This window comes from Arachis hypogaea, chromosome 18 (genome assembly GCF_003086295.3).
Source record: "Arachis hypogaea cultivar Tifrunner chromosome 18, arahy.Tifrunner.gnm2.J5K5, whole genome shotgun sequence".
Classification (NCBI taxonomy): Eukaryota; Viridiplantae; Streptophyta; class Magnoliopsida; order Fabales; family Fabaceae; genus Arachis; species Arachis hypogaea.
Window position 1 is genome coordinate 76,122,218 of NC_092053.1, and position 19,430 is coordinate 76,141,647.

The following is a 19,430-nucleotide window of genomic DNA, read 5'->3' on the forward strand; positions in this document are numbered from 1 at the left end:
ATAGAAATAATTGCATTAATTCATCGAGACACAGCAGAGCTCCTCACCCCCAACAATGGAGTTTAGAGACTCATGTCATCAAAGAGTACAAACTTCAGATCTAAAATGTCATGAGGTACAAAATAAATCTCTAAAAGTGGTTTAAAAACTAAACTAGTAACCTAGGTTTACAGAAAATGAATAAACTAAGATAATTGGTGCAGAAATCCACTTCTGGGGCCCACTTGGTGTGTGCTGGGGTAGAGACTTAAGCTTCTCATGTGCCTAGGCTGTTTCTGGAGTTGCACTCCAATTTGTAACCTGTTTTTGGCATTTGACGCCAGACTGCAACATGGAACTGGCGTTGAAACGCCAGTTTATGTCGTCTATCCTTGAGCAAAGTATGGACCTTTATATATTGCTGGAAAGCCCTGGATGTCTACTTTCTAACGCAATTGATAGCGCGCCATTTGGACTTCTGTAGCTCCAGAAAAGCTATTTCGAGTGCAGGGAGGTCAGAATCCAACAACATCTGCAGTCCTTTTTCAGCCTGAATCAGATTTTTGCTCAGCTCCCTCAATTTCAGCCAGAAAACACTTGAAATTACAGAAAAACACACAAACTCATAGTAAAGTCCAGAAATATGATTTTTATTTAAAAACTAATAAAAATATAATAAAAACTAACTAAATCATACTAAAAACATACTAAAAACAATGCCAAAAAGCGTATAAATTATCCGCTCATCACAACACCAAACTTAAATTGTTGCTTGTCCCCAAGCAACTAAAAATCAAATAGCATAAAAAGAAGAGAATATACAATGAATTCCAAAAACATCTGTGAAGATCAGTATTAAATAGATTAGCGGGGCTATTAGCTTTTGGCTTCTAAACAGTTTTGGCATCTCACTTCATCCTTTGAAGTTCAAAATGATTGGCATCTATAGGAACTTAGAATTCAGATAGTGTTATTGACTTTCCTAATTCAGTATGTTGATTCTTGAACACAGCTACTTTATGAGTCTTGGCCGCGACCCTAAGCACTTTGTTTTCCAGTATTACCACCGGATACATAAATGCTACAGACACATGACTGGGTGAACCTTTTCAGATTGTGACTCAGCTTTGCTAGAGTCCCCAATTAGAGGTGTCCAAGGTTCTTAAGCACACTCTTCACTTGACACCTTCACGCCACAAGCACATGGTTAGGGACAGCTTGGTTTAGCCGCTTAGGCCAGGATTTTATTCCTTTAGGCCCTCCTATCCACTGATGCTCAAAGCCTTGGATCCTTTTTATTACCCTTGCCTTTTGGTTTTAAGGGCTATTGGCTTTTTCTGCTTGCTTTTTCTTTTTTTTTCTTTTTCTTTCATTTTCGCTATTTTTTTTTCTGCAAGCTTTTGTATTCACTGCTTTTTCTTGCTTTAAGAATCATTTTTATGATTTTTCAGATTATCAAATAACATTTCTCCTTTTTCATCATTCTTCAAGAGCCAACAATTTTAACATTCATGAATCAACAATATCAAAATTATGCACTGTTCAAGCATTCATTCAGAAAGACAGAAGTATTGCCACCATATCAAAATAATTAAACTATTTTAAAATTCGAAATTCATGCACTTCTTTTTCTTTTTCAATTAAAAACATTTTTCATTTAAGAAAGGTGATGGATTCATATTCATAACTTTAAGGCATAGACACTTAGACACTAATGGTCATGTAACAAGACACAAACATAAACATAAAGCACAGTAAATGAAAAACAGAAAAATAAGAACGAAGAGATTAAGGAATGAGTCCACCTTAGTGAGGGTGGCATCTTCCTCTTCTTGAAGAACCAATGGTGCTCTTGAGCTCCTCTATGTCTCTTCCTTGTCTTTGCTGCTCCTCCCTCATAGCTCTTGATATTCTCTAGTTTCATGGAAGATGATGGAGTGCTCTTGGTGCTCCACCCTTAGTTGTCCCATGTTGGAACTTAATTCTCCTAGGGAAGTGTTGATTTGCTCCCAATAATTTTATGGAGGGAAGTGCATCCCTTGAGGCATTAGTGGTTATGGAAAAACAAAAAAAAAGCATTACTTTTTCCATACCAAACTTAAAATGTTTGCTCGTCCTCGAGCAAAAGAAAGAAAGTAGTAGAAGAAGAAGAAAATAGATGAGATGGAGAGGTGTGAGTGGTTAGAATTTGAGTGCGTGGGTGTAGGTGGGTTGTATGATGGTTTTGGAGGAGTAATAGAGGTGATTGGTGGAGGTTAATTTGGGGAAAAGTGTTATGGAAAGGTGTAATAAGGAGAGAAGAAGAGGTGGGGATCCTGTGGGGTCCACAGATTCAGTGGGGTTAAGGACTTAACATCCCTGCTCCAATTAGGCGTGTAAAATGCCCTTGCTGTGCAATCCTGGCGTTTAACGCAAGACTGCTGCCTGTTTCTGGCGTTAAACGCCCAAATGTAGCTTGTTTCTGGCGTTTAACGCCAGGTAGATGCTTGCTTCTGGCGTTAAACGCCAGCTTGGTGCCTATTTCTGGCGTTAAACGCCAGACAGATGCTTGTTTCTGGCGTTTAAACGCCAGACTGTTCCTCCTCCAGGGTGTTTTTAATGCTATTTTTTATTCTGTTTTTGATTTTTTAGTTGCTTTTGTGACTTCACATGATCATCAACCTAAGGAAAACATAAAATAGCAATAGAAAATAAAGAGATATAGTTAAATAACAGAGGGGTTGCCTCCCAATAAGTGCTTCTTTATTGTCTTTAGCTGGACCTTGCTGAGCTTTTAATCTCGCCTCAGCCTTGAGCACTCTTGCTCAACATTGCCTTCAAGATAATACTTGATTCTCTGTCCATTAACAATGAACTTCTTATCAGATGCAATGTCTTGAAGCTCCACAGAGCCATATGGTGACACACTTGTAATCACATATGGTCCCCTCCACCGGGATTTCAGTTTCCCGGGGAATAGCCTGAGCCTAGAGTTAAACAACAGAACTTTCTATCCTGGTTCAAAGACTCTAGATGACAACTTTCTGTCATGCCATCTTTTTGCTTTCTCTTTGTAAAGCTTGGCATTTTCGAAAGCAGTGAATTAGAATTCCTCTAGCTCATTAAGCTGGAGCAATCTTTTTTCTCCAGCTAATTTGGCATCAAAGTTTAGGAATCTGGTTGCCCAGTAGGCCTTATGTTCCAGTTCCACGGGCAGATGACAGGCCTTACATTACACAAGCTGGTATGGAGAGGTCCCTATAGTAGTCTTGAACTGGAACTGGAACATAAGGCCTACTAGGCAACCAGATTCCTAAACTTTGATGCCAAATTAGCTGGAGAAAAAAGATTGCTCAAGCTGAATGAGCTAGAGGAATTCAGATTCACTGCTTTCGAAAATGCCAAGCTTTACAAAGAGAAAGCAAAATGATGGCATGACAGAAAGTTGTCATCTAGAGTCTTTGAACCAGGACAGAAAGTTCTGTTGTTTAACTCTAGGCTCAGGCTATTCCCTGGGAAACTGAAATCCCGGTGGAGGGGACCATATGTGATTACAAGTGTGTCACCATATGATATGTGGAGCTTCAAGACATTGATTCTGATAAGAAGTTCATTGTTAATGAACAGAAAATTAAGTATTATCTTGAAGGCAATGTTGAGCAAGAGTGCTCAAGGCTGAGGCTAGATTAAAAGCTCAACAAGGTCCAGCTAAAGACAATAAAGAAGCGCTTATTGGGAGGCAACCCAATGTTATTTAACTATATCTCTTTATTTTCTATTGCTATTTTATGTTTTCCTTAGGTTGATGATCATGTGAAGTCACAAAAACAACTGAAAAATAAAAAACAGAATGAAAAATAGCATTAAAAACAGCACACCCTGGAGGATGAACAGTCTGGCATTTAAATGCCATAAACAAGCATATGTCTGCCGTTTAACGCCAGAAACAGGCACCAAGCTGGCGTTTAACGCCAGAAGCAAGCATCTACCTGGCGTTAAACGCCAGAAAAAAGCTATATTTGGGTGTTTAACGCCAGAAACAGGCAGCAGTCTTGCGTTAAACGCCAGGATTGCACAGCAAGGGCGTTTTACACGCCTAATTAGAGCAGGGATGTTAAGTCCTTAACCCCACTGGATCTGTGGACCCCACAGGATCTCCACCTCTTCTTCTCTCCTTATTACACCTTTCCATAACACTCTTCCCCAAATTAACCTCCACCAATCACCTCCATTACTCCTCCAAAACCATCATACAACCCACCTACACCCACCCACTCAAATTCTAACCACTCACACCTCTCCATCTCATCTATTTTCTTCTTCTTCTACTACTTTCTTTCTTTTGCTCGAGGACGAGCAAACATTTTAATTTTGGTGTGAAAAAAGCAGTGCTTTTTTTTTTGTTTTTCTATAACCACTAATGCCTCAAGGGATGCACTTTCCTCCACAAAATTATTGGGAGCAAATCAACACTTCCCAAGGAGAATTAAGTTCCAACATGGGACAACTAAGGGTGGAGCACCAAGAGCACTCCATCATCCTCCATGAAACTAGAGAAGATCAAAGAGCTATGAGGGAGGAGCAACAAAGACAAGGAAGAGACATAGAGGAGCTCAAGAGCACCATTGGTTCTTCAAGAAGAGGAAGACGCCACCCTCACTAAGGTGGACTCATTCCTTAATCTCCTTGTTCTTATTTTTCTGTTTCTCATTTACTATGCTTGATGTTTATGTTTGTGTCTTGTTACGTGATCATTAGTGTCTAAGTGTCTATGCCTTAAAGTTATGAATATGAATCCATCACCTTTCTTAAATGAAAAATGTTTTTAATTGAAAAAGAAAAAGAAGTGCATGAATTTCGAATTTTAAACAGTTTAATTATGTTGATGTGGTGGCAATACTTCTGTCTTTCTGAATGACTGCTTGAACAGTGCATATTTTTGATATTGTTGATTCATGAATGTTAAAATTGTTGGATCTTGAAGAATGATGAAAAAGGAGAAATGTTATTTGATAATCTGAAAAATCATAAAAATAATTCTTGAAGCAAGAAAAAGCAGTGAATACAAAAGCTTGGAGAAAAAAAATAGCAAAAATGAAAGAAAAAGAAAAAGAAAAAAAGAAAAAGCAAGCAGAAAAAGCCAATAGCCCTTAAAACCAAAAGGCAAGGGTAATAAAAAGGATCCAAGGCTTTGAGCATCAGTTGATAGGAGGGCCTAAAGGATTAAAATCCTGGCCTAAGCGGCTAAACCAAGTTGTCCCTAACCATGTGCTTGTGGCGTGAAGGTGTCAAGTGAAAACTTGAGACTGAGCGGTTAAAGTCGAGATCCAAAGCAAAAAGAAGAGTGTGCTTAAGAATACTGGACACCTCTAATTGGGGACTCTAGCAAAGCTGAGTCACAATCTGAAAAGGTTCATCCAGTCACGTGTCTGTGGCAGTTATGTATCCAGTGGTAATACTGGAAAACAAAGTGCTTAGGCCCACGACCAAGACTCATAAAGTAGCTGTGTTCAAGAATCAACATACTGAACTAGGATAGTCAATAACACTATCTGAATTCTAAGTTCCTATAGATGCCAATCATTCTGAACTTCAAAGGATGAAGTGAGATGCCAAAACTGTTCAGAAGCAAAAAGCTAATAGCCCCGCTCATCTAATTAATACCGATCTTCACAGATGTTTTTGGAATTCATTGTATATTCTCTTCTTTTTATCCTATTTGATTTTCAGTTGCTTGGGGACAAGCAACAATTTAAGTTTGGTGTTGTGATGAGCGGATAATTTATACGCTTTTTGGAATTGTTTTTAGTATGTTTTTAGTATGATTTAGTTAGTTTTTATTGTATTTTTATTAGTTTTAAAATAAAAATCATATTTCTGGACTTTACTATGAGTTTGTGTGTTTTTCTATAATTTCAGGTATTTTCTGGCTGAAATTGAGGGAGCTGAGCAAAAATCTGATTCAGGCTGAAAAAGGATTACAGATGCTGTTGGATTCTGACCTCCCTGCACTCGAAATGGATTTTCTGGAGCTACAGGAGTCCAAATGGCGCGCTATCAATTGCGTTGGAAAGTAGACATCCAGGATAGATGACGTAAACTGGCATTCAACGCCAGTTCCATGTTGCAGTCTGGCGTCAAACGCCAGAAACAGGTTACAAATTGGAGTTGAACTTGGTGCACGAAATTGTGATTCACACTTTTCACAACTCCTCACAACTAACCAGCAAGTGCACTAGATCGTCCAAGTAATACCTTACGTGAGTAAGGGTCGATCCCTCGGACATTGTTGGCTTAAAGCAATCTATGGTTATCTTGTAAATCTTAGTCAGGAAATCAATTATGATTATCAGTTTGATTTGCGAAAAATAAGAGAGCATGAAATAACTACTTGTTATGCAGTAATGGAGAATATGTTGGAGTTTTGGAGATGCTTTGTCTTCTGAATCTCTGCTTTCCCCCTGTCTTCTTCTTCACGCACGCAAGGTTCCTCCTATGGCAAGCTGTGTGTTGGTGGATCACCGTTGTCGATGGCTACCATCCGTCCTCTCAGTGAAAAGGGTCCAGGTGCGCTGTCACCGCATGGCTAATCATCTGTCGGTTCTCACTCCTGCTGGAATAGGATCCATTGATCCTTTTGCATCTGTCACTACGCCCAACCTTTGTGAGTTTGAAGCTCGTCACAGTCATTCAATCCCTGAATCCTACTCGGAATACCACAGACAAGGTTTAGACTTTCCGGATTCTCAAGAATGCTGCCAATGGATTCTAGCTTATACCACGAAGATTCTGATTAAGGAATCCAAGAGATATTCATTCAATCGAAGGTAGAACGGGAGTGGTTGACAGGCATGCGTTCATAGATTGAGAATGGTGATGAGTGTCACGGATCATCACATTCATCATATTGAAGTGCGAATGAACATCTTAGATAGAAACAAGTGTGGTTGAATGGAAAACAGAAATAATTGCATTAATTCATCGAGACACAACAGAGCTCCTCACCCCCAACAATGGAGTTTAGAGACTCATGCCGTCAAAGAGTACAAAGTTCAGATCTAAAATGTCATGAGGTGCAAAATAAATCTCTAAAAGTTGTTTAAATACTAAACTAGTAACATAGGTTTACAGAAAATGAATAAACTAAGATAATTGGTGCAGAAATCCACTTCTGGGGCCCACTTGGTGTTTGCTGGGGCTGAGACTTAAGCTTCTCACGTGCCTTTTCACTGAGAGGATGAATAGCCTGAGCTTAGAGTTAAATAAAAGAACTTTCTGTCCTGGTTCAAAGACTCTAGATGACAACTTTCTGTCATGCCATCTTTTTGCTTTCTCTTTGTAAAGCTTGGCATTTTCGAAAGCAGTGAATCTGAATTCCTCTAGCTCATTCAGCTGGAGGAATCTTTTTTCTCCAGCTAATTTGGCATCAAAGTTTAGGAATCTGGTTGCCCAGTAGGCCTTATGTTCCAGTTCCACGGGCAGATGATAGGCCTTACCATATACAAGCTAGTATGGAGAGGTCCCTATAGGAGTCTTGAATGCTGTTCTGTAAGCCCACAGAGCATCATCCAAGCTTCTTGCCCAATCCTTTCTACGGGTACTTACAGTCCGTTCCAGGATTCTTTTTATTTCTCTGTTAGAAACTTCAGCTTGCCCATTTGTCTGTGGATGATATGGAGTCACCACCTTGTGGCGAATCCCATACCGGACCATGGCAGAGTAAAGTTGTTTGTTGCAGAAGTGAGTGCCCCCATCACTGATTAGTACTCTAGGAACACCAAACCTGCTGAAGATATGTTTCTGGAGGAACTTCAGCAATGTTTTAGTATCATTGGTGGGTGTGGCAATGACCTCTACCCATTTTGATACATAGTCGACTGCCACCAGAATATAAGTGTTTGAGTATGATGGTGGGAAAGGTCCCATGAAGTCAATTCCCCATACATCAAACAACTCAATCTCCAAGATTCCTTGTTGAGGCATGGCCTAACCATGAGGCAGATTACCAGCTCTTTGGCAACTCTCACAGTTACGTACAAACTCTCGGGAATCCCTATAGAGTGTAGGCCAGTAGAAGCCACATTGGAGGACCTTGGTGGCCGTTCGCTCACCTCCGAAACGGCCTCCATATTATGATCCAAATGCCATAAGATCCTCTGTGCTTCTTCTATAGGCACACACCTACGGATTATTCCGTCTGCACATCTCTTAAAGAGAAAGGGTTCATCCCACAAGTAGTACTTTGCATCAGTAATTTTTTTTTGTTGCCTGCTGTACTCCTTGGGTATAAACCTTGCATCTTTATAGTTTGCAATGTCTGCAAACCATGGTGTTTCCTGAATGGCAAACAAATGCTCATCCAGAAGGGTCTCAGAGATCTCAATAGAAGGGGGAAACTCCCTTTCTTCTGGTTCTATCTGGGACAGATGATCAGCCACTCGGTTCTCTGTCCCTTTTCTGTCTCTTATTTCTATATCAAACTCTTGCAGAAGCAACACCCATCTTATGATCCTGGGTTTTGAATCCTGTTTTGTGAGTAGATATTTAAGAGCAGCATGGTCAGTGTACACAATCAATTTTGATCCTACTAAGTATGATCTAAACTTGTCAATGGCATAAACTACTGCAAGCAATTCCTTTTCTGTGGTTGTGTAATTTTTCTGGGCATCATTTAAAACGCGGCTAGCATAATAAATGACATGCAGAAGCTTGTCATGCCTTTGCCCCAGTACTGCACCAATGGCGTGGTCACTGGCATCATAAATTAGTTCAAATGGTAAAGTCCAGTCTGGTGCAGAAATAACTGGTGCTGTGACCAGCTTAGCTTTCAGAGTCTCAAACGCCTGTAGACACTCTGTGTCAAACACAAATGGCATGTCAGCAGCTAGCAGATTGCTCAGGAGTTTTGCAATTTTTGAAAAATCCTTTATAAACCTCCTGTAGAATCCTGCATGCCCCAGAAAGCTTCTGATTGCCTTAACATTAGCAGGTGGTGGTAATTTTTCAATTACTTCCACTTTAGCTTGATCCACCTCTATTCCCTTGTTTGAAATTTTATGCCCAAGGACGATTCCTTCAGTCACCATAATGTGACATTTTTACCAGTTTAAAACTAGGTTGGTCTTTTGGCATCTTTTTAGAACAAGTGCTAAATGGTCAAGGCATGAGCTGAATGAGTCTCCAAATACTGAAAAGTCATCCATGAAGACTTCCAGAAATTTCTCTACCATATCAGAGAAGATAGAGAGCATGCACCTCTGAAAGTTTGCAATATGAACCACTGTCATGCCTCCCTTCTTGGGAACAACTTTAACAGGGCTCACCTAGGGGCTATGAGAAATAGGATAAATAATCCCAGTCTCCAGTAATTTGGTGACCTCTTTCTGCACCACTTCCTTCATGGCTGGATTTAGCCGCCTCTGTGGTTGAACCACTGGCTTAGCATCATCCTCTAATAGGATTTTGTGCATGCATCTAGCTGGGCTTATGCCCTTAAGGTCACTTATGGACCACCCAAGAGCTGTCTTGTGTGTCCTTAGCACTTTAATTAGTGCTTTCTCTTCCAGTGGATTTAAAGCAGAGCTTATGATCACTAGAAAAGTGTCACCTTCTCCCAGAAATGCATATTTCAGGGATGGTGGTAAAGGCTTGAGCTCGGGTTTAGGAGGTTTCTCCTCTTCCTGAGGAAGTCTCAGAGACTCTTTCAATTCCTCTGAACCCTCCAAATCAGGCTAAACATCTTTAAAGATGTCTTCCAGCTCTGATTCGAGACTCTCAGTTATGTTGACCTCCTCTACCAAAGAGTCAATGAGATCAACTTTCATGCAGTCTTTTGGTGTGTCTAGATGCTGCATGGCCTTGACAGCATTCAACTTAAACTCATCCTCATTGACTCTCAGGGTTACTTCCCCCTTTTGGACATCAATAAGAGTTCGTCCAGTTGCTAGGAAAGGTCTTCCTAGAATGAGAGTAGCACTCTTGTGCTCCTCCATTTCCAGCACTACAAATTCAGTAGGAAAGGCGAATGGCCCAACCCTGACAATCATGTTCTCAATCACGCCTGATGGGTATTTAATGGAGCCATCAGCAAGTTGGAGACATATCCGGGTTGGTTTAACTTCTTCAGTTAAACCAAGCTTTCTGATAGTGGATGCAGGTATTAGGTTGATGCTTGCCCCAAGATCACATAAAGCTGTCTTGGTGCAATTACCCTCTAATGTGCATGGTATCAAAAAACTCCCGGGATCTTTAAGCTTTTCTGGAAAGTTTTTCAGAATGACTGCACTGCATTCTTCAGTGAGGAGAACTCTTTCAGTTTCTCTCCAATCCTTTTTATGACTCAAGATCTCTTTCATGAACTTGGCATAAGAAGGTATTTGCTCAAGTGCCTCTGCAAACGGAATCTTTATTTCAAGAGTCCTGAAATAATCTGCAAAGCAAGCAAATTGCTTATCCTGCTCCTCTTGGCGGAGTTTTTGAGGATAAGGTATCTTGGCTTTATATTCCTCAACCTTAGTTGCTGCAGGTTTATTTCCTACAAAGGTGGCTGGAGAAGCCTTTTTAGAGGGGTTGTTATCAGCACTTGTGTGTGTCTGATCCCTCACTGGCATTTGAATGCCAGGGTTAGAAGCTGGAGTGGCGTTGGACACCAACTCCTTACTTGTTCCTGGCGTTGGAACGCCAGAACTGAGCTTCCATTGGGCGTTTGACGCCAAATCCTTGCCTGTTTCTGGCGTTTGAACGCCAGAGTTATTCCTCTCTGGGCTCTTACTGTCCTCAGTGGGATTTTGGATAGCAGGTTGTTCATTTCTTATTTTCCAGCTGCCTTGAAGTGAGGTATTTAATGTTTTTCCACTTCTTAATTGAATTGCTTGGCACTCTTCCGTTATTTGTTTTGATAACTGCTGTTCTGTTTGCTTCAACTGTACTTTCATATTCAGATTAGTCATTCTTGTGTCTTGTAGTATCTCCTTGAATTTGGCCAGCTATTTTGTTAGAAAGTCTAATTGCTGATTGAATTCAGTAATTTGTTCTACAGGACTGAGTTCAGCAGTTACTGTTTTAGCCTCTTCTTTCACGGAAGATTCACTGCTTAGGTACAGATGCTGATTTCTGGCAACTGTATCAATAAGATATTGAGCCTCTTCAATTGTCTTTCTCATGTGTATAGATCCACCAGCTGAGTGATCTAGAGAAATTTGAGCTTTCTCTGTATGCCCATAATAGAAGATGTCTAACTGCACCCATTCTGAAAACATTTCAGAGAGGCATTTTCTTAGCATCTCTTTGTATCTCTCCCAGGCATCATAAAGATATTCATTATCTCCTTGTTTAAAGCCTTGGATGTCCAGCCTTAGCTGTGTCATCTGTTTTGGAGGGAAGTATTGATTCAGGAATTTTTCTGACAGCTGTTTCCATGTCCTTATGCTAGCCTTAGGTTGGTTATTTAACCACCTCTTAGCTTGGTCTTTTACAGCAAATGGAAACAGTAATAATCTGTACACATCCTAATCTACTTCCTTATCACGTACTGTGTCAGCAATTTGTAAAAATTGTGCCAGAAACTCTGTAGGTTCTTCCTGTAGATGACCGGAATACTGGCAACTTTGCTACACCATGATAATGAGCTGAGGATTCAACTCAAAGCTACTGACTCCAATGGAGGGAATACAGATACTGCTCCCATATGAAGCAGTAGTGGGGTTAGCATATGACCCCAGAGTCCTTCTGGACTGTTCAATTCCACTTAGGTCTTGGTGCATGAATTGTAAATCACACTTTTCATAACTCGTACCACTAACCAGCAAGTGCACTGGGTCGTCCAAGTAATACCTTACGTGAGTAAGGGTCGAATCCCACGGAGATTGTTGGCTTGAAGCAATCTATGGTTATCTTGTAACTCTTAGTCAGGATATCAATTATAGTTATCAGTTTGAATTGCAAAGAATAAAAGAGCATGAAATAAATACTTGTTCTGCAGTAATGGAGAATATGTTGGAGTTTTGGAGATGCTTTGTCTTCTGAATCTCTGCTTTCTCCCTATCTTCTTCTTCACGCACGCAAGGTTCCTCCTATGGCAAGCTGTGTGTTGGTGGATCACCGTTGTCAATGGCTACCATTCGTCCTCTCAGTGAAAAAGGTCCAGGTGCACTGTCACCGCACGGCTAATCATCTGTCGGTTCTAGATCATGTCATAATAGGATCCATTGATCCTTTTGCGTCTGTCACTATGCCCAACACTCGCGAGTTTGAAGCTCCTCACAGTCATTCAATCCCTGAATCCAACTCAGAATACCACAGACAAGGTTTAGACTTTTCGGATTCTCAAGAATGCTGCCAATGGATTCTAGCTTATACCACGAAGATTCTGATTAAGGAATCCAAGAGATATTCATTCAATCGAAGGTAGAACGGAGGTGCTTGTCAGGCACGTGTTCATAGGTTGAGAATGGTGATGACTGTCACGGATCATCACATCCATCATATTAAAGTGCGAATGAACATCTTAGATAGAAACAAGCGTGTTTGAATAGAAAACAGAAATAGCTGCATTAATTTATCGAAACACAGCAGAGCTCCTCACCCGCAACAATGGAGTTTAGAGACTCATGCCATCAAAGAGTACAAAGTTCAGATCTAAAATGTCATGAGGTACAAAATAAATCTCTAAAAGTTGTTTAAATACTAAACTAGTAACCTAGGTTTACAGGAAATGAGTAAACTATGATAGATAGTGCAAAAATCCACTTTTGGGGCCCACTTGGTGTGTGCTGGGGCTGAGACTTAAGCTTCTCATGTGCCTGGGCTGTTTCTGGAGTTAAACGCCAGGTTGTAACCTGTTTCTGGCGTTCAACTCCAATTTGTAACCTGTTTCTGGCGTTTGACGCCAGACTGCAATATGGAACTGGCGTTGAACGCCAGTTTACGTCGTCTATCCTTGAGCAAGGTATGAACTATTATATATTGCTGGAAAGCCCTGGATGTCTACTTTCCAACGCAATTGAGAGCGCGCCAATTGGATTCCTGTAGCTCCAGAAAATCTATTCCGAGTGCAGGGAGGTCAGAATCCAACAGCATCAGCAGTCCTTTTTCAGCCTGAATCAGATTTTTGCTCAGCTCCCTCAATTTCAGCCAGAAACAGGTTGCAAAGTGGAGTTCAACGCCAGAAACAGGCTACAAACTAGTGTTCAACTCCAAAAGAAGCCTCTACACATGTAAAGCTCAATGCTCAGCCCAAGCACACACCAAGTGGGCCTCGGAAATGGATTTCTGCATCATTTACTTATTTCTGTAAACGCTAGTAACTAGTTTAGTATAAATTGGACTTGTTACTATTGTATTTACATCTTTTGGACGTTTAGTTCTTAGATCATAGGGGCTAGCCATTCGGCCATGCCTGAACCTTTCACTTATGTATTTTTCAACAGTAGAGTTTCTACACACCATAGATTAAGGTGTGGAGCTCTGCTGTTCCTCAAAGTTTAATGCAAAGTAATACTATTTTTCTATTCAATTCAACTTATTCCACTTCTAAGATATTCATTCGTACTTCAATATGATGGATGTGATGATCGTGACAATCATCATCATTCTCAACTTATGAACGCGTGCCTGACAACCACTTCCGTTCTACCTTAGATTGAATGGATATCTCTTGGATATCTAATATAGGGGACCGAGTCCGAGCTATTAGAGTCTTCATGGTATAAGTTAGAACCCATGGATGGCCATTCTTGTGATCCAGAAAGTCTATACCTTGTCTATGGTATTCCGAGTAGGATCTAGGAAGGGATGGCTGTGACGAGCTTCAAACTCGCGAGTGCTGGGCGTAGTGACAGATGCAAAAGGATAGTAAATCCTATTCCAGTATGATCGAGAACCGACAGATGATTAGCCATGCAATGACAGCGCATTGGACCATTTTCACAGGAGGATGGGAGGTAGCCATTGACAACGGTGATGCCCTACATAAAGCTTGCCATGGAAAGGAGTAGGATTGATTGGATGAAGACAGCAGGAAAGCAGAGATCAGAGGAACGAAAGCATCTCTATACGCTTATCTGAAATTCCCACCAATGAATTACATAAGTATCTCTATCCTAGTTATATTCTATTTGTCTTTTATTTATCACTTTATAAAACTATTTGAATCCTCCTGACTGAGATTTACAAGGTGACCATAGCTTGCTTCAAGCCGACAATCTCCGTGGGATCGACCCTTACTCGCGTAAGGTTTATTACTTGGACGACCCAGTGCACTTGCTGGTTAGTTGTACGAAGTTGTGAAACAGATATAAGATCATGAACGTGCGTATTGAGTTTTTAGCACCGTTACCAAGGAATGAATGATCACGATTTTGCACACCAAGTTTTTGGCGCCGTTACCGGGGATTGTTCAAGTTTGGACAACTGACGGTTCATCTTGTTGCTCAGATTAGGTAACTTTATTTTAATTTTAAGCTTTTTGTTTTTATTATCCTTATTTTCGAAAAAAAAATTTTCTTTTTTCATTTTTCCCAATTAAATTTCAAAAAATACAAAAAAAAATTTACAAAATCATAAAATCAAAAATATTTTTGATGTTTCTAGTTTGAGTCTAGAGTCAATTTTTAAGTTTGGTGTCTTGCATGTGTTTCCTTTTTCTCAAAGAATTTTTGAAAATTCATCATATGTTCTTCATGATCTTCAAGTTGTTCCTGGCCAGTCTTCCTGTTTGGTCTTCATATTTTCTTGTTTTGTGTCTTTTCTTGTTTTTCATATGCATTTTTAACTTGTTAGTGTCTAATTATTGAAAATCTCTAAGTTTGGTGTCTTGCATGTTTTTCTTTCATTAAAAATTTTCAAAAATAAGTCTTGATGTTCATCTTGATCTTCAAAGTGTTCTTGGTGTTCATCTTGACATTCATAGTGTTCTTGCATGCATTGTGTGTTTTGATTCATAATTTTTATGCTATGAGTCTTTTTCATGTTTTTCTCTTTCTTCATTAAAAATTCAAAATATATATATATATCTTTTCCTTATTTTACTCAAAATTTTCGAAAATATGATTTGATTTAGTCAAAAAGTTTTTAAATTTAATTGTTTCTTATGAATCAAATCAAATTATATATATATATATATATATATATATATATATATTTTCCTTATTTTACTCAAAATTTTCGAAAATATGATTTGATTTAGTCAAAAAGTTTTTAAATTTAATAGTTTCTTATGAATCAAATCAAATTTTCAATTTAAAAATCTTATCTTTTCAAAATCTTTTTCAAAAATCAAATCTTTTTCATTTTACCTTCATATTTTCGAAAACTTTTTAAATTTGATTTTAAAAAAATCTTTTTTCTTATTTTATTTCATAATTTTCAAAATCTTTACTAACATTTAATATGATTGATTGAAAAATTTCAAGCTGTTACTTGCTTATTAAGAAATATTCAATCTTTAAACTCTAGAATCGTATCTTTTTAGTTTCTTGTTAGTCAAGTAATCAACTTTAGTTTTCAAAATCAAATGTTTTTAATTTTCTTTTCAAATCTTTTTCAAATTAAAATTTCAATCATATCTATTTCAAATTCAATTTCAAAATCTTTTCTAACTTCTTATCTTTTTAAAATTGATTTTCAAATCTTATCTTTTTGTTTCAATCATATCTTTTTAAATTTCAATCATATCTTTTTCAAAAACAAATTTCAAAACTTTTTCAATCAATCTTATCTTTTTGTTTCAATCATATCTTTTTCAAAACTACAAAACTAATCATCTCTCTCTTATTTTTGAAAATTCCCTCTCTCCTTTTTTAAAACTCCTTTTTAATTAACTTAACTGTTTTAATTTTAATTTGATTTCAATTTTTAATTTTCAAATTCTATGTTTAATTTTAAAATTTTTTTTTTATTTATTTCTATTTTCGAAATTTAACTTTAAATTTTAAATTTTTATTTTTCGAATTCTCTCACCTCTCATCTCCTTCTATTTATTTATTCATCTACTAACACTTCTCTTTCACCCAAAAATTCGAACACCACCTCCCTCTCTGTGTTCGAGTTTTTTTTTCTCTTCTCTTCTTCACATTACATTCTTTTCTTCTTCTACTAACAATAAGGAACCTCTTTACTGTAATATAGAGGATTCCTCTTCTTTTCTTGTTCTCTTTTCTTTCATATGAGCAGGGACAAGGAAAAGGGCATTCTTGTTGAAGCTGATCCAGAACTTGAAAGGACTCTAAAGAGAAAACTAAGAGAAGCTAAAATACAACAATCCAAAGACAACCTTACTAAAATTTTTAAACAAGAAAAGGAGATGGCAGACGCACCTAACAACAATAATGCAAGGAGGATGCTTGGTGACTTCACTGCACCTAATTCCAATTTACATGAAAGAAGCATCTCAATTCCTGCCATTGGAGCAAACAACTTTGAGCTGAAACCTCAATTAGTTTCTCTGATGCAGCAGAACTGCAAGTTTCATGGACTTCCATCTGAAGATCCTTTTCAGTTCTTAACTGAAATCTTGCAGATCTGTGAAACTGTTAAGACCAATGGGGTTGATCCCGAGGTCTACAAGCTTATAATTTTCTCGTTTACTGTAAGAGACAAAGCTAGAGTATGGTTGGACTCTCAACCTAAAGATAGCCTGAACTCCTGGGATAAGCTGGTCACGACTTTCTTAGCCAAGTTCTTCCCTCCTCAAAAGCTTAGTAAGCTTAGAGTGGATGTTCAAACCTTCAGACAGAAAGAAGGAGAATCCCTCTATGAAGCTTGGGAGAGGTACAAGCAACGGACCAAAAAGTGTCCTTCTGACATGCTTTCAGAATGGACCATTCTGGATATATTCTATGATGGTCTGTCTGAGTTATCAAAGATGTCACTGGACCACTCTGCAGGTGGATCCATTCACCTAAAGAAAATGCCTGCAGAAGCTCAAGAACTCATTGACATGGTTGCTAATAACCAGTTCATGTACACTTCTGAAAGGAATCCTGTGAATAATGGGACGCCTATGAAGCAGGGAGTCCTTGAAATTGACACTCTGAATGCTATATTGGCTCAGAATAAAATATTAACTCAGCAATTCAATATGATTTCTTAGAGTCTGAATGGAATGCAAGCTGCATCCAACAGTACTCAAGAGGCATCTTCTGAAGAAGAAGCTTATGATCCTGAGAACCCTGCAATAGCAGAGGTGAATTACATGGGTGAACCATATGGAAACACCTATAATGCCTCATGGAGAAATCACCCAAATCTCTCATGGAAGGATCAACGAAAGCCTTAACAAGGCTTTAATAATGGTGGAAGAAATAGGTTTAACAATAGCAAACCTTTTCATCATCCACTCACCAACAGACAGAGAATTCTGAGCAGAAGCCATCTAGCTTAGCAAATATAGTTTCTGATCTATCTAAGGCCACTTTAAGTTTCATGAATGAAACAAGCTCCTCCATTAGAAATTTAGGGGCACAAGTGGGCCAGCTGAGTAAAAGGGTCACTGAAATCCCTCCTAGTACTCTCCCAAGCAATACAGAAGAAAATTCAAAAGGAGAGTGCAAGGCCATTGAATTGACCATCATGGCCGAACCCACAAGAGAGGAGGAGGACGTGAATCCCAGTGAGGAAGACCTCCTGGGACGTCCAATGATCAATAAGGAGTTTCCCTCTGAGGAACCAAAGGAATCTGAGACTCATCTAGAGACCATAGAGATTCTGTTGAACCTCCTTAGGCCATTCTTGAGCTCTGATGAGTATTCTTCCTCTGAAGAGAATGAAGATGTTACTGAAGAGCAAGTTGCCAAGTACCTTGGTGCAATCATGAAGCTGAATGCCAAATTATTTGGTAATGAGACTTGCGAAGAAGAACCTCCCTTGCTCACCAATGAACTACGTGATCTGGATCAACTGACATTGCCTCAGAAGAAACAGGATCCTGGAAAGTTCTTAATACATTGTACCGTAGGCACCATGACCTTTGAGAAGGTTCTATGTGACCTTGGGTCAGGGATAAACCTCATGCCCCTCTCTGTAATGGAGAAACTGGGAATCTTTGAGGTACAAGCTGCCAGAATCTCACTAGAGATGGCAGACAACTCAAGAAAGCAGGCTTATGGACTAGTAGAAGACATGTTAGTAAAGGTTGAAGACCTTTACATCCCTGCTGATTTCATAATCCTGGATACTGGGAAGGAAGAGGATGAATCCATCATCCTTAGAAGAACCTTCCTAGCCACAGAGGAGAATTGATCCTTCAACTAAATGAGGATAACCTTGTGTTTAAAACTCAATGATCTCCTTCTGTAACCATGGAGAGGAAGCATGAAAAGCTTCTTTCACTACAAAGTCAACCAAAGCCCCCACAGTCAAACTCTAAGTTTGGTGTTGGGAGGCCCAAACCTTGCTCTGATTATCTGTGAGGCTCCATGAGAGCTCACTGTCAAGCTATTGACATTAAAGAAATGCTTGTTGGGAGGCAACCTAATGTTATTTAATCATTTTTATTTTATTTTCTCTTTACTATTTCATGTTTTATTAGGTTGATGATCATGTGGAGTCACAAAAACTACTGAAAAATCAAAAACAGAATGAAAAATAGCATTGAAAATAGAACACTCTGGAGGAAGGGCTTACTGGCATTTAAACGCCAGTAAGGAGCATTTGGCTGGCGTTTAACTCCAGAACAGAGCACGAAACTGGCGTTAAACACCAGAAACAAGCAGCAGTCTGGCGTTTAAACGCCAGGATTGCACCCAGAGGAAAGCTGGTGTTAAACGCTAGACACAAGCATCAGACTGGCGTTTAACGCCAGAAACATGCACCATACTGGCGTTCAACGCCAGAAACATGCTGCAGACTGGCGTTGAACGCCCAAAACAAGCATGGAAATGGCGTTTAACGTCAGAAACATGCTGCAATCTGGCGTTGAACGCCAGGATTGCATATATAGGGCGTTTTACACGCCTCAAAGGTGAGGGGATGAGAAATCCTCAAGCACCTCAGGATCTGTGGACTCCACAGGATCCCCACTTACCTTTCTTCTCTCCTCTTCACACCTTTTTATATCACTCTTCCCCAAATAACCCTCACCAATCAACTCAATCATTCTTTCACATCACCTCTTCACCACTCACATCCATCCTCTCTTCCCCAACTCTCTCTCCCTCTCCTCCATTCCTCTTCTTCTTCTACTTCTTTCTATTTTCTTTTGCTCGGGGACGAGCAAACATTTTAAGTTTGGTGTGGTAAAAAGCATTCAAAAACTTGGTGTGCGAAATCGTGATCATTCATTCCTTGGTAACGGCGCTAAAAATTCAATACGCACGTTCATGATCATATATCTGTTTCACAACTTCGTACAACTAACGAGCAAGTGCACTGGGTCGTCCAAGTAATAAACCTTACGTGAGTAAGGGTCGATCCCACGGAGATTGTCGGCTTGAAGCAAGCTATGGTCACCTTGTAAATCTCAGTCAGGCGGATTC

At 39.3% G+C, this 19,430-nt stretch overlaps 1 non-coding gene across 1 annotated transcript; it reads right to left on the bottom strand.

Annotated features, from left to right (window-relative positions):
• Positions 1-16,657: 16,657 nt before the first annotated feature.
• LOC112774296 (small nucleolar RNA R71) lies at positions 16,658-16,765 on the bottom strand. Its single transcript, XR_003188791.1, has one exon. It is a non-coding gene; the product is annotated as a small nucleolar RNA R71 (small nucleolar RNA).
• Positions 16,766-19,430: the final 2,665 nt, after the last annotated feature.